This window comes from Chionomys nivalis, chromosome 19, assembly GCF_950005125.1.
Source record: "Chionomys nivalis chromosome 19, mChiNiv1.1, whole genome shotgun sequence".
Taxonomy (NCBI): domain Eukaryota; kingdom Metazoa; phylum Chordata; class Mammalia; order Rodentia; family Cricetidae; genus Chionomys; species Chionomys nivalis.
The window spans coordinates 53,127,876-53,151,174 of NC_080104.1; the positions used below are offsets into that span (position 1 = coordinate 53,127,876).

The 23,299-nt window shown below is 49.5% G+C and overlaps 1 protein-coding gene across 1 annotated transcript in view; it reads left to right on the forward strand.

The window, feature by feature from the left end:
- Bcr (BCR activator of RhoGEF and GTPase) overlaps nt 1-23,299 on the forward strand; it is a 115,741-nt gene that overhangs the window by 32,597 nt on the left and 59,845 nt on the right. The gene's annotated exons all lie outside the window — the stretch shown is intronic.

Sequence of the window (23,299 nt, forward strand, 5' to 3'; positions counted from 1 at the left end):
AGTTCCTGCCCTGGCTTCCCCTCAGTGATGGGCTGTGATCGGGATGTGTAAGCCAAGTATACCCTCTTCTCGCTAAATTGCTTTGGGTCAGTGTTTCTCATAGCAGTACAAAGCAAACTTAAGACAACTTCTAAGATCCTTGGACCTTGTTGATCCAAGGCTCCACTCCCTCCAGGTTATCCAGGCTCTAGGCAGGTTGTGAACCTGTGGAAGCCCTCAGCTGGGTGAGTGTCCAGGTCTAGCTTCTTGCTAGACACTGGTCATTGTCTCTGACTCCCTCCCCATCTTGGGCGTCATGCAAGGATTCTACATTATGTAGCCATGGTGCCTGAAAATCTGCCCTTTGTGGGTCATGGTTTCAGTAACTGGATCTCATCACCATAGGACATAGGGGCCATCGTGGGGTTGAGAGTGTTAGGAGCCCCTCACTCCAGCTCCTCCTGCTCTGGGGCTGACATTGGGGGGTGGGGGCGGGGTCTGGTCTATTTAAGCAGTACATAGGTGGGAAGGGAGGTGTAGGTGTTGCTTCTCTTCCAGTTTGCACTGTGTTGGGGGATTGGCCTGAGTCTGGGCAGGAGTAGCCAGGAAGGAGCCTAAGCATCCTGGTCTCTCGTCACAGTGCCTGCACAGGCATAGCTGACCTTGTTCCCAGCGTGCTGTGCGAACCCTTCCCTATTGCACAAGACAGCTTGGCTCACCTTTCTGCTGGAAGAGAGAAGATTTAGGTAGCTCATAAAGAGCTGTGTCTGGATGTGTGTATGTGTGTGTGTGTGGTGGTGGTGGTTGGTTTTCTTTTCTTTTCTTTTTTTCCTGTCCTGGAATGAGGCAGCTCTGAGGGTGAGTAGCTATCAGCAGCTAGGATGAATCGCCCATTTACTTGTTTCATTAAGGGGCCTTTTGCCTGTGGGAGAGGTCAAGCCCCTGTGCGGGGAAGCAATAGTGTTTACAGAGTGAGCAGCTGGTGCAGGGTGCAGAGGTGACTGATCCCTTATTACGGAGGAGGGAGGATCTGCGGCGGTGCCAGCCCGTTCTGTCATGCCCCGTGGTCCTAATGACCTGTTGATGGATGGATCGACCTGGGGCCTGGCTGGCAGGGCAGTAAAAACAGGAAACCTAATCTTTTAAAAATAATCCGGGGGGAGGGGAGAAAGTGAAGCAAAGCCCTTAAGCCAACAGATGGCTCTCAGAGATGTGTGTTCCAGGGGCCTTTGCGTTTCGTAGCTGAAAATGCCAGTGAGCGTGTAAAAACTGGGTGTCTTGACCAAAGACGCTCCAGAAGCTAGTGGGCATTGCAAGGTCCGTCCCTAGCAGCTTCCCCTGCTCCAGCATCTCTACCTCCACCTACCTGTACCTACATACCTACCAGACTCCTTCACTTTGAATATGGCCTTGTCCTGCCTTTGGCTCTGTTCTTCCCTGTGTGAGCCATTGTATGCACCCAATTCATCTCCCAAGAAACCGATCCTTCTTTGCCTCTGAGATACCTCTAAGCTACGTGTGTGTGGTCTTGAGTTCAAGATGATGGCTCTCAGGCCGGCAGACTTGCTGGGCTGGGTAACCTACATTCGACTTTCTCCCCTTCCACGTGGCAGGACGGCTCCTTCCTTGAGCCAGTGCTGAGATTTTTGCCCTCTTGGAACTTGCTGTGTGGTACCTGCTCTGCCAGCATCAGCTTCCCAACAGTGCCCCGCTCAGATCCTCCTGACCCAGTGTTAGTTAGCTTCTGTGCATTGCTCCTCCACTTCCCTTATCCTGCCTTTCTCCCTAAACGTCTTGGGATTTCACCACCTCTCTTGCTCCTTTGTCCTTTTGACCATCTTCCTGCAGCGTCCAACCCACTCTGGTACCCAGGGATTACCAAGCCTGCGGCTCCTGGAACGTGGAGCCGCTCTGTTACTCTAGTCTCTGGAGGCTGTGTTCGCTGGGGCCCTTGCCAATCTCTGTGTCTGTCCAGACAGGAGTATGCCTTCTGCCACCTGCTCCTTGGGTCTGTCTGAGCACACAGCAGACTCCCAGTGCCGGTGTCTTCTCTCATATCAGTGAGGAAAGCTCTTGACCCCACAAATGAAGGCAAAGACAAGCTCCCTCCGGTCGAAAGTCCTCCCAAAGGGTAGCTTACACTGATGTTTGCCCTAGAGTCAAGAGGACCGTGTCTGTACCGTAATGACAGCAAAGCATCAATACCGGGAAGAGTGTATATGGGAGATGGCCTCCCTAGAGGAAGCCGGGTCCAGGTGGTGGGGAGTGGCCCCTAGCATCTGCTGGCGCAGGCTGTCTGTCCTCTGACCCCTCCATTTTGGCTCGGTGGTTCCAGCTGCTCTTGGGGCAGCATTTGCTCCAGGCCACACCCTGATAGGAAATGCCCAGAGCGCCAGCTCCCCAGAGCCAAGCCTTGACAGGCTGGGTCTGTTAGCTAGGGAAAGCCAAGAGCAGACGCCCCGAGGCCGTCTGGAGTGCCATTCCTTCTCCACCCACTTGTAAGCCCAGCTCACTCATTTCTTCTGGATACTTGGTACCTAATTCATGCCATTCCCAGACAGCTTCTGGAGTGTCATGAAAAAGAGCCGGTGTCTTTGAGGCCGTCTCTGGGCCTCAACATTCCTGTCTGTAAGGTGGGGCTTAGAGCCTCCACCCTCTCGGTGGTAGAGAACAGCCTCAGAAGAGAACAGCCAGCCTGCCCTGTGGCTTAAAGGAGACACATTTCATCCCGTGGCTCTTTATTTTGGATAAAGGATTAGATTTAATTTTATCAGGCTTTCCCCAGGGACCTCTCACACGTCCCATCTGCTAGGATACTTCCCATGAAAGTGGGGCACAATCTGCAGAGGTGAGTTCCTCTTCCTCCAGTGAGCTCACAGTACCCTCCTCCTCACCTCCCAATCCCAGTGTGCATGGCAGGGAGCCAGAACTGCTGTGGGTGCCAGAGGTTCACGCTTCCGGTCCACACGTTATTGCCATCCATGGTTTGTTCCCGCGTAGATTGGCAGCGCTGATGGAAAATGACTTGTTTGTCCCCAAATCGGGACTCGGGGCTTCTAAGGATAAGCCTCCCCTGGGGAAGGGAGCCGATCCCCCAGGTGTTTGTGTTTCCCCTTCAACCCCTAACCTGTTAACCGAGATGTAACTGGTGTGTCACTCATTTCTCTACCCCCTCCCCCAGGGTGGGGTGAATGGGATTGTCAAAAAGAGGGCGTTTGGGGAAGAGGGCAGGGAACCCATTTCCTGCTCAGTGCAGTACTGGACAAGGACGCCCATAGTGATCGGTGTTTCTAAGAGAAAGCTCCCAGCTCCTAATGGGTCTTTGGCAGTGGTGGTTGGGGGCAGGTGAATCACCCCAGGGCTGAAAAACCTTTTTATCTCTCAAGACTCAAGCCAGACCCTTAATTAGAGGCAAAAGTAACTCTTGTTTTCCTGTTCGGATCCACTGGTGTTTCTGTCTGTCCTCCATTTTTCATGAGGCATCTTCCAGAAGAAGATAGCATCATCCTTGACACAAGTGACCATCTTCTACCTCTTCATGGTGTCCCTCCAGAGCAGACCTGCGTTGTTTACATCTGTGTTCCAGAGGTTAGACCACTAGGCACATAGTAGGTGCCCATTTGACATTTGTAGGATGAGAAAAAAAACAAACTACCTTATCCAGCTCTGTCCTCCCAGCTAGGCACTATGGGCCTGGTAGAGGTTGCCAGTCAGAAGGGGAGAGCAGGGCACAGGCATGTGAAAGTTGAAATAAGAAAGTGATACATCACCCTCTATATTGATGGGAAAGATTGGTAACGATTGCCAAATATGTTGTACAAGCTTAAGAGCCATGGACATTCAGAGCAGAGAGAGTTGTTGCAGGGTTAAGAGGGGAGCGGTGTAGAGATGAAGGCTGGAGCTATGGTTTAGTGTTGGTCAATAGGCATAAGAAGATGCACTTGTGGGCAAAAGGCAGCAGGAGGCTCAGTAGGTTTGGTGTCTGTGCCATGGCCATGAACCAACCAGAAAGGCCCGAGCCACACTGTCTGTGTCTACAAAGCTTAGGTCCATAGCATGAGCATGGCCTAGGGCTATCTAGGTGAGTATTTGGATCTGACTACCTGCTTCTGATCTGCCTGAGTCTCTAGACAGCCTCGTACTTACTTCTTATAGAGGCCGGAAATAACGTCTCAGTCTGCTAGATGCTGTAGCAAAACACAGTCTTGTTGGCGCGATGATTGTTAGTCATGGTTCTGGGGGCTGGGAAGAACCCAAGACACCAGCAGATTCCAGGTCAGGTGAGGGTTCTCTGCGTCATAGATGAGGCTTTCTTGCTGTGTCTTCTCTGACAGAAGGCAAAGGCTCCTTTGGACCTCTTTCATAAGGAAACAGATCACTACCGACCCCACACACTCAGTAGTCCCACCTGTTGGTCTTGTCCCTTTGAGAAGATTTCAACATATGAATTTGGGGAAGAGACACAAATATTCAGTCCGTAATGCAGCTGGTAGAAGGCCATGATTTAGTAGATGATAAAATCTCCCCCAAAGAAATGTGAAGTTGGGGTGTCGAGGGAGTGTGATCTTTTGGAAGTGAGAATGTGCTTACTCTCATGCATCTCTCTGTATGTGTGTGTGTGTGTGTGTGTGTGTGTATGCGTGCACATGCATGCGTGTGTGTGCTTGTGTGCGTGCCTACATTTGTGGCCCGTTGGGGAAGATGAGGCCAAGCTGGGAACCTTAGCCTCTCTTAGGTTGGGGTGCTAACTCCGTTCCGAGAAGATGAAATGGATAAACATGAGCAGCTGACAGACACCTCCCCTCGCTGCCTAGCTGGGCAGTAGTCTGTCGGGAGGCGTCTCGGGAGAGCTCCAGGAAGACAGCATAGGCTTACTCGAATGCAGGCTGTCATTGTCTCCTCACCACCACCGCTGGTAGGGGCCCAAGGGAAGTTGCCCATCCTTCCAGAGCACAGTGAGATTTGGGGGTTTCGTGTCCAGCCATGTGGTTTTTAACACCCTTCTTCTCCACACAGAGCTGGGTAGAGTTCTGATACCTGACTTTCTCCCTAGTTCCCTCTCCATCACTGAGCCCTGCTGGCCCCCTGTCTGCACTTTGGGGCTTCCTCTTCCTGCCTTCCCCATGGGCTAAGACCTGGTGTCTGGGACCCCATAAGCCTCCCCGCAGGAAGACCCAGCAGTGGCCTTACTTGGCCTGTGAACTGTTTATCTCTCTTTTCCACTTGGTCTGCAGGAAGCCAGTGCTGAAGCCACACAGGCAGGGTCTGACTCCACAACAGGAAGGCACAGTAGGGCGCAGGCCCCGGTGGCGGACTCAGCTACCATGAAGTGGCTACTTCTGCTGGCCTAGACTGCCTCTGCGGTCTCCAGGAACCTCATCTATTTCAGGAGCCACCCCAGAGCTGATTTTGAGAACTTCCATTTATATTTTTTGACTTGTTAACTATTTTCTGAACTTGGGGCTGGACATATGGGCTGTAGCCCTAGCAGTGGGGGAAAATGTCCCAGAGGGACCTTGTGGACTATAACATTGGGCTTAGGGATATCTCTGTTGCCCTGTAATGGGCAGGCGTGGGCTGTGAGACAGAGTGACAGCGCTTCCTCTCGAGCATGGTGCTAAGTTCTGCCTCTGGCAGGCTCAGATAGTCTCCTGCCAGGGGCTGGGCAAATGGCTGAAGGGAATTACTCCCTATGTACCCACTGGCTGCCTCTGAAGCCCTTGACTCCACCCTCAGAGGGAGGAGGAGCTTCCACAAAACCTGTGCAGAGCAGACTGTGATGAGCTGAGCTCTGAGTGGGAACCTAGGATTCTCCTAGGTAGGTCTGCTCCTCCCAGCCATGTCTTGCAGGCAGACTTGGCGTTAGGGACAAGTTGACCGGGCTGCCCCAGGGAAGTATGCCTATAGCCGGAGTGACCTGTGCTCCCCTATGCACCTCAGGCAGGGAAGGAACCGGCATAGCGTTTGAGGCAGCAGGTCCTGAATTCACTTGCCCAGCTGTTGCTCATTTTCTGCATCTTGGTTTCCCTCCTTCAGCTGGAAGCTTGGATAGAAATCATCGGACACAGAGAAGCAGGCATTGTAGTTATTTTGGGATTTCCTCTCTCCCCATCTCTGGGCTCACTCACTGAGCGGACCTCACCCTGATTCTCGGACCCCACCCAAGGCAGGCTGGCTGGGCCAGGTGGAGGGTGTGGGCTCTGGCAAAGCCAAGATCACCAGCTGGAGAAGGCAGGGCCCATCCTCCGGGCTCTTGCCTGGGGACTCGGGAATGTGGCCTGAGCTCCCTCTCTCTAGGCTTGTGCTAACAGCTGTTCTGGAGTTTGGTTTGAGGAAATCTCTGTGGACCTGGCAGTGGCCCAACTGGCCAAGGGTAGCCTACAGCCCAGGTTACGGTATAGCATTGCAGAACAAGGGTAAGGGGTTCCAGGGCCCTCCTGCTAATCGTCCGTTAGCAGTTACTGTTGCATGAGATGGGCCAGTTCACGGTTCATTTGCACACACAACCCTGGCGCTTAAAACATGCCTTGGACCTTTATGTTTGTGTTCTCAGTGATAGCATTTTACCGTTTTGTTTCGGACTGTCTCAAAACCTTCTAGAAATAGGTGAATAAAACTTACACACAGTCTCCCCTGGGCCTGGCACTTTGCTGTACCCACATCCTGTTCTCTTTCCTTTCTACCTGATGGAGCAGGAGTGTCCTTGTCCCATCCGTCCCCATCCCATCCCATGCTCCCCCTTCCCCCTCCATGGGGGTGGAATATGCGTTGTTGCCCAAGGAACAGTGGAAATCTTCTCTTTGGGCTCCATAAGTGACTCATTTCCTTCAAGTGTTCTTTGCATGCTCTCTGCTATATAGGAATCAAGATCCCAGATATTTTTTTGGTATCACTAATGTGAACTTTCCCTTCAGAAGTATCCTTCCCATGGTGCCCACTGTGTGTGTGCTAATGCACAACCCCGTGTGTACAGTATGCTTGCTTTCTCTCTGTGTTTGTGCTTGCTCACGCTCTCTTGTTCTTTGTATGTGCTTGCCCTTTGTGTGCTCACTGTGTGTGTTTGTGTGCATATGTACGTGGCTGTATGCTGTCTGTGCACGCTGTGTGTGTGTCTGTGCGCATGTGTATGTGTGTTCCTATGCGTGCTCTCCCTTGCTTACTTGTGCTCTCTCTATGCTCTGTATGTGGTGTGTTTGTGCACAAGTGCATGGCTGTATGCTGTCCATGTACTATGTGTATGTATGTAGTGTGTGTGTATACACATGTGCATGTCTGTATGCTGTCTGTACACTGTGTGTATGTGTGCATGTGCATGGCTGTATGCTGTCCATGTACTATGTGTATGTATGTAGTGTGTGTGTATACACATGTGCTTGTCTGTATGCTGTCTGTACACTGTGTGTATGTGTGCATGTGCATGGCTGTATGCTGTTTGTGCATTCTGTGTGTGTGTGTGTACATGTGCATGGCTGTATACTGTTTGTGCACTCTGTTTGTGTGTGTTCCCATGCTCACTCTCCCTCACTCGTGGTCTGTGTGTGTATGTGTGGTGTGTGTGTGTGATTCATTTGCTACCACAGATCAAGGCCATGAAGGACCATCTTTTTTGTCTTATGTGTGTTACCTGCGCTGGTGGGTTCTTGACAGCATGTAAATACCAGGGCAGAGAGAAAGGGCTTCCTCGGGCTGCTTTGTAAATTTTTGGTGACTTCAAGAAACAACCAAGTGGAGGAAACGTTGGGAGGGTAGTGGCTTGAGACTTCTCCTTGTTACTTACATTCAGTTGGGCCCACTTTCTGTTTCCTGAATTTTAACTGGAACACAGCCCAGTCACTGGCTTAGAGGTACATGGACAGCTTCAGGCATAATGCAATAGCTTGTTGATGTGGTTTGGACATGGAGGACCCCTCAAAAGGCTCATATATTAAAGGGACAGTCCCCAACTGGTGACATTATTCTAGAACAGTCTTTCTCACCCTTCCTAATGCTGCTACCCTAATACAGTTTCTCATGTTGTGATGATCCCCAACCACAAAATTATTTCCATTGCTACTTCTTAACTGTAATTTTGCTACTGTTATGAATCATAATGTAAATATCTGTGTTTTCTGATGGTCTTAGGCAACCCCAGTGAATGGGACGTTTGACTCCCTGCAGGGGTCGAAACCCACAGGTGGAGAAACACTGTCCCAGCAGGTTCTGGAAACTTGAGAAAGGGGGCCTAGGTAGAAGAAGTAGGCTACTGGGTGTTCTTTTGCAGGTTGTACCTGGCTGTATTTCTTTTGCCCCCTTTTTGCTCCCTTGCCGCCATGGTTGATTAGCTCTGTTATGCCCTCCCTCCACAGTGGACTCTGGGGCTGCGCTAAGAGAAAGCCCCCTTAAGCTGCCTTCTTGGTGACTTGACCTAAACAGTGAGAAACTCTGACTGATATGGTGGAGACCATACAGTGTGGCCTGTGAAGCTGAAAGTGATTCTGTGTCCCTAGAATTTCAGCTCTTTGCCGAAAAAGTGTGCTGGTCTCTGGTTTAAGATGAAACATAAAGTGGAGAGACCCCAGGGTCGTCTTTTCTCTCCAGAGAGTCTCTTTCTCCTCCGGCAGTACGTTTTGGTATTTTGCTTGCACGTATGTCTGTGTGACTTGGCTTAATATTAATGGTGCAAGTTCCCTGGGCTGTCAGTGAAGGGAGTTGGGATGCACTAGGGGCCTACAGATTCGAGACCGGGAGGAGAAGGTTTGGTTTGCTTGAGAGACCAGGCCAAGGCCTGAGCAATACAATAATACTGACTGACGTCTGATGATTGGAAGTCCGTGTGTTGGAGCTGGTGAGAGGGCTCAGCACCTAAGAGCTAGTTCTGGCTGTTCTTCTGAAGACCTGGGTTCCATTCCCAGCACCCACGTGACAGCTTACAACTGCCTGCAACTTTACCGCCACCAGGAGATCTGACACCCTCACACAGACATGCATGCAAGCAATATACCAATGCACTTAAAATAAAAATAATAAAGCCTTAAAAAAAAAAAAAAAGAAGTCAGTGTGGCTTCTGGAACAGGATGCTTTTTAGCCTTGCAAACTGCCTGCCGTGAGCACATCTCACCTCAGTCATGTTAACATTTCTTCAGACCCAGAAACCGTGCCCATACTGAGCTGCCTGAGCGGGCTGAAGGGCGGAAAGTGGAGCCTTCGGGAAAGCATTTGAGGAATTTGTTTAGCCTAAAAAAGCAGGTTGATTAACATTTACAAACGGTACCACCACTTTCTGCACCTACCCTATGCCCAGTGCCACCCTAAGATACTGCCTTAACAGTCAGACTCCAGCATCTCTGCAGAGTGTTTTCCCATCATCCCCAGCTGCTACCAGAGGCTCCCAGGGGGTGTGTCTCTTACATGAGCATCCATCCCTCCAAACAAGAGAAGAGGAAATTAGCCAGAATTACAGACATCCTGAGGACATAAGGAAGGACAACTTGACTGCAGGCTCGGTTAAACAATAAGATTAGCTCTCTGTCAGGAGAGTGTGACTGATTCCCATCAGGGGAAAGCTTGGAAAGGAGAAGCTGTTTGCAGGGCTGTGTTCAGCTGTGTGGTGAAAGGGCAGGGACTGATGGCTGCTAGGAGATGACCTTTCTGATTCAGCAGTTTGCTTACAGGGAATTCTTTCCTGGTTCACATGATAATGCACGGGGCCCCTTTTGAATGTCCAAGCCCAGAGTTATTGGAGATTTGGTTTCTCAGGGGTTTCTGACATCTCAGAAATCTAGAAGACTGGACCGTCTCAGGAAATCCTTGTGTGTTTCACACAGTGGCCCTGTCTGCCTTTGTCCTTGGCACCTCAGGGCTCATTTTGCTGCATGACCTGGTCAGCACTAAGATGGCTCAGGTTGTGTGCGTGTGTGTGTGTGTGTGCACATGTGCGTGAGAGAGAGACAGACAGACAAATGACAGAGAGGGAGAGGGAGAGCACTAATTCATAGGTGGCATGGGATTGGCCCATATCTTCCAGGTTGTCAAGTGTGCATACACGGAGTTGCTTTACCGTTTCCCTGTTACCCCTTTAAAGTCCAGATCAGCAGGAGATCTCTCACCTCCTCCATTCCTGATGTTCTGTGAGTGGCTTGTTTGTCAGTTATTAGTTGTGTTGATTTTTCTCTGTTTCCCAAATGCTAGGATTACAGACATGTACACCTGGCTCCAGCGTGTGCTTTGTGTGTTCCTGTGTATGCTGGTGGGGTAGGTGACTTGGAAACAGTGTCTCCCTGTGCAGCTCTTCCTGGCCTCGAGTGCTTGGGATTTTAGGCATGGGCCACCACACCCTGCTTTCAGCTTCTGCTTTTTAAAGAAAACTTACATTGATTGACTTGACTATGTGGGGCAGAGCACACATGTGCCACAGAGTGCATGTGGACGGCTTGTAGAAATCTGTTTCTTTCCTTCCGCCTTGTGGGCGTCAGGGATCAAACCTAGTTCAGACTTGGCAGCAAGTGTCTATACTTGATGAGCCATCTTACCAGCGCAGCTTCTGCTTTTAAAGACCTTTTTTTTTTTTTCTGTGTGTGATGGTACTCTCTGTGACAGATCTTTTTCTTAGAATTATGAGGCTGGTAGCCTCTGTTTTTTCATTTCTGCCTTTCACACTAACTTTCCATGACCTTTCCTGAGTCCCTTTAGTCTGCTCTAAGCTGGGACTCACACTGTGATCCAGGCCTGCCGTGGAGTCTCCCATTTTCTTCTCCCGGTCTGACTGGCTAGAGCGGTTTCTAGTTCGTGAGGCCCCTGGGTCCATCGTAAACCCCATTCCAGAATATATCAGGAACTTGGATACCAGAATACCCTGTCCACGCCTGAGCACTAGGTCTCCCAAATGGCAATGGCTGTGGAAGTGAAAAGGCAGCTTAAAATTAGGAAAATGATATTGAGGTCTAAGTGACCAGGCTGACGGTAAGATGCTAGGTTAGGAAGTTGGAGACCAGACAGGGGAGGACATAAAAGACAAACCATCTTCAGAGGTTGACCAGATGAGTAGTCAAACAAGGCAAAGCCAGTGGACAAAGGACAGAAGGGCCAAGATAAAGACCCAGAAGACCCTAGGGTCTTCTTTGCGCCCCCAGCACCCAGAGTTCCAAAGAGGCGCAGATTCGCCCTCTGAACATGAATGTAAGTGTGGAAGTAGGTGGGGGCATAATTCATGGGCCCATGTGTTCCATAGGCATGGCCAGATGGCGTCCAGGGACCCAGGGAAGGATGCAGCACACATTCCTGATAAATGCCATGGCTGCTCTCCACAGCGAGGAGAAGGGAACCGGGTCAGCCTAGGTGGGGGGCAAAGCAGAGCCAGTTCAGCCCAGCACAGGGCTGCTGGAGTCCCTGGGCTTCCCAGCTCTGCAAAGCACATGCCGCTGGAGCACTTTGGAAAGGGTGTGGAGGTGTGCCTCTGTGCCAGGAAAGTGGGTAAGTTGTCTCTGAAATAAAAACCCTCCTTTTCCATTAGAAAACAATAGCAGCTTCCGTTTTCCATAGCGCCCACCCCATGCCAGGCTGTTACTACCAATCGATCACAACCCTTGTAGGGTTTCCATGACAAAGAACTTGGGAGAGAAACAGTAATTCATTCGGTGCGTTATGGCCAGACATAGTGAGGCTGGGACCTGGAATGGCTTGACAGACGCTTCTGGACTATGCGGTGCACTCCACCCGAGGCCCATTCACTGCCAGAACACTATATGTCCTGAACAACTGCACGGGGTGCTTGCTCTAGGGGAAAAAACAGCTGGGTGTGCGGCTGGCGATAGACTGGGAAGAAGAAGGAAGCCCTGGTATGCAGCCTAGCTAGAAGGGGAGGCAATTTCTGGGAATCTGTGGGTAGGAAATGTGATATTGCCCTAAGTCTTCGTGTATCTATGTCCTGAAGCATTTCTCCCACTGGCAGTGAGGATGGGCTCAGTAGGTAAAGTACACACAGGTGATGGGGCCTCACCTGCAGAGACCATTAAATCGGGCAGTAGATGTTAAGAGAAGTGCCTGAGCAGAACAGGCGTAGGGCAAGTTATGGGAAGCCACTGAATACAGCAACAGGAGGCAAAAGGGGAAAGGAAGCCACGTGTCTATATGGAGAAGTAAATCATGGAAAAGGTTTCCCTTCCTTTCTTCCTTCCTTCCTTCCTTCCTTCCTTCCTTCCTTCCTTCCTTCCTTCCTTCCTCCCTCCCTCCCTCCCTCCCTCCCTCCCTCCTTCCTTCCTTCCTTCCTTTCTTCCTTCCTCCTTTTTCTCCTCCATCCCTTCCTCCTTTCTCTTTCTTTCTTTCTTTCTTTCTTTCTTTCTTTCTTTCTTTCTTTCTTTCTTTCTTTTTCTTCCTTCCTTTCTTTTTTTGAGACAGTTTCTTTGTATAGCCTTGGCTATCCTGTTACTAACTCTGTAGACCAAGCTAACCTCCAACTCACAGAGATTCGCCTGCCTCTGCCTCCTAAGTGCAGGGATTAAAGGTGTGCACTACCACCCCTCGCCTGGAAAAGGTTTCCAATAAAAAAAATTTAAACTTTAAAAAAATATTCATAGTGCCTATTTGTCATTTGTGTATGTTTGTGTGCGCGTGCGTGCACGTGAATGCACGCATGTGTGCATACTAGCATACATGTGTGGAATTGAGAGGGCAACTTTCAGGAGTCAGTTCTTGCAGGAGTCAGTTCTTGCCTTCCACCATATGGGTCCTGGAGATGGAGCTCACACTCCGGTTGTCAGACTTGGAGGCAAGTGTCTACCAGTGAAGCCATCTCACCAACCTTAATAAAATTTAGTTTTAAAAAAGTGTATGTAAGCAATGCGGATCCCGTAGAAAACTATTGTCTCTTGGGACCCTTAGAATCTCTAAGCAGTGCCCTATGGGAGCTTCCTGTGGGCCACGCACGGGCTGTGGCTGTGGCTCCCGCTTGGATGCTCATTTCGTGTGAAGACCTCGCGAGCAGCTTGTGCAGACTTGGGGCTCTGGCTGCGCCTCCATGTTGCATCCACTGGCCCCTTTCCTGGCGGAAGCAGCCTGTCTTGTTTGTCCTCCCGGTGGTGACAGGCTGTTCTTGTTTGGAAACAGAAAAGATACCACCACTGCCTTTTTTGCTTTATTATTTTATTTCCTTCCTTTCCTAGAGCATAAAGCCAGTGCTGGTGCTGTGTTTGTATTGCCAGGCTCTGCGTCCGTACACGGCAGGCATCCTCCTGGTCCTTAGAAGGCATGGTGACCTCACCTGCCTCAGGATGTGTACTCTCCAGGGTAGTGGTTCTCAACCTGTGGGTCAGGCATGACCCTTCCACAAGGGTGGCAGATCAGATATCCTGTGTATCAGATATTTGCATTACGATTCATAACAATAGCATCATTACCGTTATGGAGTAGCAACGAAAATAACTTTATGGTTGGGGGTCACCACATCACGAGGAACTGTATGAAAGGGTCGCAGCATCAGGAGGGTTGAGAGTCACTGCTTTAGGGGCTCTTGGGAAAAGGAACTGGTCATCCAGAGGGACTGGACACTAGGTATGGGAGGCTTTCCTGACGGTCAGTAACCAAGAACATCACTTTGGGTTTTTGTAACTCATTCCCAGTGAGCTCAGCCTGTTCACCCTACAGACGTGCTGAGCCCTGGCGTAAGGCCTCTAGAAGGGACCGACTGTGGCCACGTATGTAAACCCCTTTTCTCCCCTCCCCTCCAGTCCTCTTCTCTCCTGTCCTTCTCTGTCTCCTCTCCCCCCATCTTCCCCTCCTCTTCCCTCCCTTCTCTCCTCTCGGCTCCCTCCTTCTCTTCTCCCCTCCTCATCTCCCCACCTCTTCTCTTTTGTCTCATGTAAACTGAGCAGGCCTTGAACTGTGTTGTTGAGGATGACCTACTTCTGATCTATTGCCCTGGGTTTATAGGTGTTCCCCATCACACATGGATACCAGAGATCAAGTCAGGGTCTCATACATGTAGACAAGCACAAGAGCTACACGGGGTTTCATACATGCTAGGAAGCACTTTGCCAACTGAGCTACACAGGGGTTTCATACATGCTAGGAAGCACTCTGCCAACTGAGCTACACAGGGTTTCATACATGCTAGGAAGCACTTTGCAGCTGAGCTACACGGGGTTTCATACATGCTAGGAAGCACTTTGCAGCTGAGCTACACGGGGTTTCATACATGCTAGGAAGCACTCTGCAGCTGAGCTACACGGGGTTTCATACATGCTAGGAAGCACTCTGCCAACTGAGCTACACGGGGTTTCATACATGCTAGGAAGCACTTTGCAGCTGAGCTACGTTTCCTGTGCATCTTTTCATCTGACATTTTTACAGAGATCTTAGTCCTGCTGGACTCTTAGGAGACTACAGTTTATTTATATCATTTATTTGTGCCTTACCAACTCAGAAAGCCTTTAAGTCTCCTGTATGTCAGGCACCCCAACCCTACCCTGGCCTCGTGGCCTACTGTGGGTTTGGCCAGCCTGATGTCTCCCTGGCTAAGCCACAGATGGGCTCCCGGTGGTTCTGTATATGTGTAGTTGTTTGCTTATTGGTTTAGATCTGAGCACCTAATTAGTGGTATAGTCTAAGCGAACTAGAAGTGTGCTCTACAAATGGTCCATGGTTTTTAAATGGTCGTCAGCCTGCGGAGGGACCAGAATAGGCCCTTGTCTTCAGAAAATACTTAAAGTTGAAAGAAAATACACAATGTAGAGTTGGGTGTTGGAGTAGGGGGATCCAATGAAGGGTGAGAGAGAGAGAACTCTGGAGAATGTTCCCCTGGCCCAGGCTGCAGGAGCAAGAATCAGGTTAAGGCCTTCAGGGAAAGGAGTGGAGCGTTATAAAGATTCATAGACCCCTCAGGTATGAGGTAGGTGTGAGCCAGGCTCTAGAATGGAGCACCCAGGAGCCCAGGCTGAGGTGTGCACTGGGAATCAATAGCTGGTGTGAGGCTCTGGGCGCCTGTGTGAGGAAGGGTGGAACCAGGGTGGAGCTCAGGGCCCAGAGGGCCTTGGAGCCTAAGGCTGCCTGAAGGCTGGGGACAGCTGGGAGGGGCGCGCGCCCCCTGCCCTGAGGGGCCAGTTCGACAGGGGCTACAGCTCCACCCGGATCTGCAGCAGTACTTTCTCCTGACTGCTCTTGATTGTGCAGTTAGGATGAGGGTGAAAACCAGCAGAAGGCAGGCTCCCATTTCATCTCCATCCCTAAGCCTGAAAGCATTTCTGCCTGACCCCCAGGCAGAATCCTGACTCTAAAGCACCTGTAAGTGCCTCCCATGAAGAGAACACCCCTATGTTCAAGTCTGCGTGTTCTCAGACACGGGGTGCAAAGGAGGCTACTAGGAGACACTCAGAATAATACGTATGCATCAGATTTTTCAGCCGTAAGTCTATTTAGGCTTTAATGAAAGTACTCTAAACTAGGTGACCTAAACCACCAATAGTAGTTTCTCCATTCAAGAGGCAGCGGTCTGAGATCAAGGCAGTGGCAGATGCGGTTACTGTTCAGGATCCTTCTTTCTGCCACATTGACTGGTCTTCTCGCTGTGTCTTCCCATGGTAGAAGGGAGAGAAGTATTCTGGGGTCCCAGAAAAGTACCATTCCCACTCACGAGAGTTCCACCCTTCTGACCTGACTGCCTTCTTAAGGTCTCACCTCCGAATACTAGAGATTAAGTTTCAACATGTGTATTTTGGTGAGACGCAAACATACAGTCTGTAGCAAGCAACATCTCACGCAGTGCCTCCTCCACAAAGCTGAGGGGTGTTGCCTATGAGAGCTGACAACTCCTGGGACTGGTGGGCATGGTGACTTAGGGGCCTTTGGGGGCACTTCAGTTAAAGACTCCCCAGCTACCACCATGCACCACAACAACCAGTCCAGTACACATGGAGAATGGCTTCTTTCTTTGAGTCATTGAGCCCTGGGGTTCCATATGACTCTGGCCCTCTCATAGTTCCCTCTTCCCCGGTGGTATGTCTTCATCCTGCAATACCAAGCCATTCTGGTGGAGCTGTGGGAGCTAAGAGACATTTGCATTGCCAGTGTGTTGCTGACTCATTGGGTAGAAGCGCTCTGATGGTCTCCTGTCAGCTGTCCAAATTGCAGTCCACCCTGCTAAAGAAGTGGCCCATGCTCTGCTGGTGACAGTTCCTTCACTCCAGTCACGATCAGAGCAAAATCCAGCAAAAGAGGACAACACATGTCTGCACAGCCAAGGTGCAAAGCATTGAGTATTGGGGGACTCCACCTTAGCTGAGCTAAAATCCCTGGGTGCAAGCAGCTCTGGGCTTTCTTCCTGAAGACAGAAGTGACTCCTGTCTGCCAGACGCTGGTGTGAAATCAGTAGGTCGCTACTACTGTCCTTTGCTGGGGGCTGGTGGTGCCCCCTCCAGAGGGAGGTCAGTGGGCTGGGATTAACTTGTATGTAAGAAGTCTATACTTGTCTAGGAAGTGTTTTTGACTCATCCTAAATAATCTGCCAACCTTACAAGGCCCTGAGAACAGGGGTGGCTATTGAGATAAGAATGTTGGGCAAGGTGATTCAGTAGGACCAAGCATTGCTCTAGTACTTGGAGATTTTCTGTGAGACACTCCAGACTTAGAGTCAGAAGGTACCTTCTGGGCACCCCTCCAGATGTCTCGGTTCCCAGTGGATCCCACAGTTCTGGAGGAAGGCCTCTTCCTGATACTGTGCCAACTGATGACGTAGAGACTGCGTAACAGAGAGAAGCGGTCCAGCCGCACCTCCTTGGAGTTGTGTCCGACACCCACTTTCCCTGGAGAGCACTTGGGGGATGGAAACTAGCTCAGCTGCCATCAGGACCTGCTCACCTGACTGGTCTGGCCGGTGCCCGGAGTGCGGGCCCTGAGTGGGTGTGTGAGCGTCTGGCAGCTGTTCCAGTCAGGGACAGCTCAGGCCTGTGAATCTCTTCTTCCCGGGGAAGCAGGCTGGGAGCTGGGCCTGGTTCCCCAGCCTGACTGGCCAAGGAGTGACAGGTGGGTCTTAGAACAGATTGTCACACCCTTGATGACAACTGGGATTATCACCACGAGTGGTAATTCCAACACGACGGTTTTGAGTTTCAGGTCAAGAGCCAAGTTCTCTGTCTCCTCTTGCATCTGGACAAAGAAGTCCTTACTGACTGACTGGCTTTTGGACTCATTTCTCGGCCATCTGCAGAGACTTTCTGCACAAATGGACATCTTTGGCCTACAGAGCCTGAAGCCCTGCAGAGTTCTGTTCCAATCTCGGCTGACCCTTTTTGGTAGGCAGGGACCACTATGCTTGGATGACTCTCTGGCCCACAAAAGCCTTAGACCCTGCTATGATTTAGATATGTCCCCCAAAGATTTGAATGTTGGACATTTGGCGTCTAGTGTGGCAGTGGTAATGCTGATTAGAAATGGGACTTTTTTAGAGGTGAGACCCAGTAGAAGTTGGTTAACATACTGGGCAAGTTACCTTTGGGTTAGTTCTCATGGGACCCTACATTAGATCCAACAGTGGGTTATTCTAGGAGGGGACACCAGTCCCTTCTCCTCTCTGGCAATCTCACAGTGGTGCTGTGTTACATCAGTCAGACTTTTTATCCCCAGAACGAAATGTGTGAGAAATCAAGCAAGGAAGGAAGGATTCGTTTCAGCTTACGGTTTTAGAGGTTTCAGTCCGTGGTCATCTGCTGCCGCCTTTGCTTCTAGGTCACTGCTGAGATGGAGGCATCATAGAGGAAGGACACGGCAGAGGAAAGCTGTTTGTCTTTATCCCTGAAGCCAAGGGGAGTGGAAACCAGAGGAAGGGACCAAAGACAATGAATAGCTCCTAATAACAGTGACCTGTTCCTCCCGCTGGGCCTTAACTCCTGAAGCTTCTACCACCTTCCAAAAGCTGGGGACCAAGCTTGTAACACACAAGAGCCTATGGGGAGCATTTCCTAGGCACACTGTAACAGATACCACCCACTGTGATACGATACAGTTAGGGGAGCCCTCAGCATAGCCACACCAGCGTCATGCCACTGTGAGCTAAATGAACTTTTTATAAGCGATTGCCCTCTGGTGTTTCGTTATAGCAACAGAAAACAGACAGTTGCTGTGAGTCCTTCCAGCATGCAGATCTTGCCGCATTTTATAAATGGAGATGGTTTAAAACAGTAATAGCAGTGACTCCACACACTAAAGAAGCCAAGCAAGGGCAGATCAGATGGTCTTCTGGAAGGGAGCCACACAGTGACGATAGCTATCGCACCTTGGCTGGTATGAATAGCCAGTTTGCAGTAATTACTATAAGTGATGCTTCTAGGTGCTTCCTCCTTCTGGTAGGGGCCTAGTGGTTTACTTGTCACCCCCCCAGGGCATTCGGGTAAGAGTGTCATTATCCTCATTTCATTGATGGGAATGTTGAGAGATGAAAAGAACCTCTGGCCCCATCCCTCTTCTCTGCAGTACCAGTTTGTTGTCTTTCTTTTGTAGGGGATTCGTTGAAGAAGGCCCTCAAGGATGAGCAGTGGGGGCAGGGAACAAAAAGGATGATATTTCTCCCAACCAATATCTGTTTAAGCAAAAAACTGAGCAAGTTCCCAGGGGAAAATCCATTTACCCTGGGCTGGAAGACCCTGCCACTTTTTGATCTCTCCTTTGGCTTTTGACATCTGCCCACATAACATATACCATAAATTCTGGTACAGAGTCCGGAACATCCCTTGCACAGAGCTTACCGTGTTTCCAATACCCTCTCTCCAGTTCAGCTCATGGATGCTGAAGTTAAGGATCCAGCCCAGATTATGATCAAACCTTCTGCTATTAACTATTAACTAGAAGACCACCTTACGTCTCCACTTTGAGACCTAGCTGGGGCGCTCGGGGCATGTCGCTTCCATGGCCAGCAGGTTATAATGAGTTCTGTTTCCATGGGCAGGTGGTAATTAAATGATTCTTTGGTGCTGGTGTCTGAGATCCACGATAGACTAGGCATTGATCTACAAGGGCTGCATAACAAAAAGTTACAAGCAGTATGGCCCCAAGACCAGTTCTTGGTCTCATACTTTAGAAAACTACGTAGCTTTAGGATGGGGCTGGTTGTCAGCAGAGCCAAAAACTATAGGATGAGAGAGCTGGGACTTGCAGCCTTACCCCCTGCCTCTGGGGAAGGACAAGATGCTGGAGATTGAATTGATGCCAGTAGTCAGTGAGCGAGTCAGTCGTGACTCTGTAAAGAAACTAAACAACGGGATTGAGAGAGCTTCCAAGTGAGCATTTGGAGAGGCAGGAAGGTTGCCAGTACAGCACTGATATATGTACCCTGTTTTCCTCTTCCATTTGGCTGTTGCCATTTGTGTCCTTTATGATAGGCTGGCAGTGGGGACCAGAGAGGCAGCCCTTGGCCTGATAGAAGTCTCCAGAGATTCCTGGCTGTGCTGCAGAAGAGAATTTAAAACAAACAAATGTGAATCAGGCTTGGAGTTTGTCATTAGAGGGTTTTAGTACAAAGGAACAGTGCACACCCTGCCGGGGCTGTGGGGTCCTCAGGAAATTCTCCTTTGGCCTTGAGTGCCTCAACAGTAATCATCTGTGTGATGGGGTGGGTGGAGTCATGTTGTTCAGAAGGCTTCCAGAAGCTTTCTCTTTTCAAATCGTGATTTCTGAAGTGCATGGGACAGGATTGTGGACTCACAGAATTCTAAAAAGTAGGTCAAAAGGGTCCAAGGAAACCTTACTGTATGTAGGTCACAAGGAAGTTAAGACACATTTTAACAGGGTTTGTTATTTTGTTTGTGAGGTTCTCATAAAATGACAGGTTTATAGCTAGGAAAGGAATAAGGTTAAGTACAAAGGTCACGTGTGCTTCGGCCTTGAGTGTGGTTCAATGATATTTTAACATTCTTATTTGAAATATCACTATTCAAAAGAATACGTAGGCAATATTCATGGTAGGTTTCATTAGTTGTGACAAAATTGTTTTGGTCAGCTGACTAGAGGCTTCACTCGGCCCAGGGTCTCCTGTCTGTAGTGAGCTCTCCAAAAATCTAGGCTATTCTAGAAAAATCACTGTACTGGGAGAACAGTGTGGCAGAAACACACACGTATACCGCTTAGTAGCTGGTCATTCAGAATTTCCAGGTAGGGCTGCAGAGATGGTTCAGAGGTTAAGAGCACTGGATGTTCTTCCAGAGGTCTTAAGTTCAATTCCCAGCTACCACATGGTGACTCACAACCATCTATAATGAGATCTGATCCTCTTGTGGGGCATATATGCAGGCAGAACACTGTATACATAATAAATAAATCTTATTTTTAAAAAATCCTAGATAGCCTCAACATTTGACTGAAGTGAACTCAGTGTTTCGGACTGAGCCCTTAGCCTGTGGAGTCCAGATAGTAACCGAATGGAACAAAACTGAAGTCACATTGGTGGTGTCCCAAGACTTGGACAGTTTCGTGATGTATAGGAATATACCCTATATTTCTTATGAGTGGTCTTTGAGGGCACAGGCACAACAGAGCGATACTATTGGGTAATCTACAGAGATGGCATCCGAGGCTCCTTAATTATGTCTGTCTGCCTCCAAATACGATTCTGTTCACCTTGCAGGACCAGAGTTAAGATATGGACCTACTTTTTTTAAAAACATCATTAGGAACAGAACCCAGAGCTTTGCACATAAAGGCAAGCACCCCAGCATTAACGTTCTCAGCCCAAGGACGTGATTTTTTTAGGCTTTCTGTTTGCCTTTGTGTTCAAGGCAGAGCCTGTCTGCCTCTCCTACACCCCCCTCAGATTTTATGGTCATTTCCTCAGCTTCCTCTGTTGGTGACCTTGGCATGATCGTCCTGATGTACACATCCCATAGTTCCAAGGGGATAGGAGTTATGTGTGGTGCCATGACATGCCCAGCACAGGTGCTAAATGCACCGTCTCTTGGTGTGACAGATGCTGTGTTCATTTGTCTGGGATAAATAGTTGAGGCTCCAAGAAGGTTTCTTAACCTTGTTGTCAAAAAATAAAAAGCAAGGTGGCTCAAGAAACAGTAATTAAATCAACCCTTCTCGTGGCAAGGGGCTGCTGCCTTTTCCTGGGGGACGGGAATCCGCCCTTGCCTAGGGCACCAGCCAGTTTCAGCCTAGGGCCTAGAGCATCAGAACGCTTCTCCCGCCTCCAGTGTCTAGGAGTTTGAGACACCTAAGTCCTCAGAAGCTGAAGATTTTTTTTTGTGTGTGTGTTTTTTTTTAAACTGTGTTCTGGATGCCAGTTATATAAGGGGAATGTCTTAGTTACTTTTCTACTGCTGTGAAGACACTACAGTCAAGGCAACTTATAGAAGAGTGTATTGGAGGCTTACAGTTCCAGAGGGTGCATCCTTGATCACCATTATAGGTAGCACGGTGGCAGGCACACAGGGCACTGGAGCCGTAGCTGAGAACGCTCCTCTCAATCCACAAGTGTCAGTCAGAGAGAGGGAGAAACTGGGGATGGTGTGGGCTTTTGAAACCTCAGAGCCCACCCTCCAGAGGCACACCCCCTTGAAGGCCACACCTTCTGATCTTTCCCAGATACCAGCTGAGGACCAACTATTCAAACATATGAGCCTATGGGGGCCTTTCTCACTCAAACCACCTTAGGGAGGGTACTTGCCCACATTGTGGGTACACTCAGCTGGGGGAAGATGCCCGCCTTCCTGCAAAGTTGGCCTTTCGGTAGTTCAGAATCTTCAACCACCTGGAACCCAGGCCCTGAGTAGACAGAGCAGTGCGGTATATGTGGGTCAGCCTCTAAGACAGTAGTTCTCAACCTGTGGGTCATGACCCCCTTGACAAACCTCTATCTCCAAAAATATTTATATTATGATTCATAACAGCAGCAAAATTACAGTCATGAAGTAGCAACAAAAATAGTTTTGTGGTCGGGAGTTACCACATGAGGAACTATATTAAAGGGTCACAACATTAGGAAGGTTGAGAACCACTGATCTAAAAACAAATCACTAGAAACATCTGCCCCCTCCTCTAGGACAAATGGGATCACCTGGAGAGCCAAGGCAACCGGCCATGAGCAGGGCACTCTTGGGTCCTCTCCGGCTGGCATTCTGTAACCCGCCTGGGTGGTAGTCATGGCTTAGCCAGCCTCAGGGCTTTCTGTGTGGCATACACTGATTCATGACCATGACCTCTCCCTGCCCAGGCAACCGGGGATTTCCGTGCTTGGGAACTGGCCAGAAATGATGATGCCATTTTTGGGGATGCAGTGCAAGGGCCAAGAGACCCAGGATTGGCGTGCTCACAGTGGCCCTCTTTCTAAAGATAGTGCTCTTGGCGTTGTATTGTAGCCAAGTGGGTGAGGGATGTTCCCTTTATCAAGAGTTTTGATGTACTTGTCTGTCAGTGCAGGAGGGACAGCTGCCAACCTAACAGAGGAGGAGAAAGTAGAAAATCCACTGAAACCAGCAACGATCTCAGAAAGCTCAGTGGCCATTTGCTGCTCGGGGTTGCCTGGGGTTACAGCACCAACTGGCTGGTTCTTTTGGCTATTTTGAATAGTTCTCTTGACCTTCAGAAAACTGTTAGATTTTTTTGTTTTGTTTTGTATTTTTTTAAGACAATGACTCATATAGCTTAAGCTGTCTGCAAGCCTCCTGCAGTAAGCTCCTAAGGAGCTGAGGGCATGGAGTATGGTGCTGTGCACCCAATTTATTTTTAATTGAGGGAAAATTCATATAACATGAAAATCATTGTGTGCCCACACCTCCCTCTCCCTCTGTGTGTGTGTGTGTGTGTATCTGTGTGTATGTGTGTGTGTCTGTGTGTATTGAGTCAGACCTAAACCACTAGGTCTAACTCAGAATTAATTATTTTAAAATAAGCAGTTGGGTGTTATCCATTCAGTTTTAACCAGCAATCTTAGAGTTTCTATTGCTGTGATGAAGCACCATGACTAAAAGCAAGTTGTTGAGAAAGGATTTATTTGGCTTACACTTCCACATCGTTGTTCATCACTGAAGGAAGTCACCACAGGAACTCAAGCAGAGCAGGAACCTGGAAACAGAAGCTGATGCAGAGGCCATGGAGGGGTCACTTACTGACTTTCTCTCCGTGGCTTGCTCAGCCTGTTTTCTTATAGAACCCAGGACCACTAACCCAAGGACGGCACCACCCAGGCCTTCCCACATCAATCACTAATTAAGAAAATGCGCAGCAGCCAGATCTTATGGAGGCATTTTCTCAGTCCCTCCTTTCAGATAACTCTAACTTGGGTCAGGTTGACATAAAATCCACAGTTTGGTTCCACAGTTCCCCATCCCCCAATTCCCAAGCCTCACACTCACAAAGCAGTGAC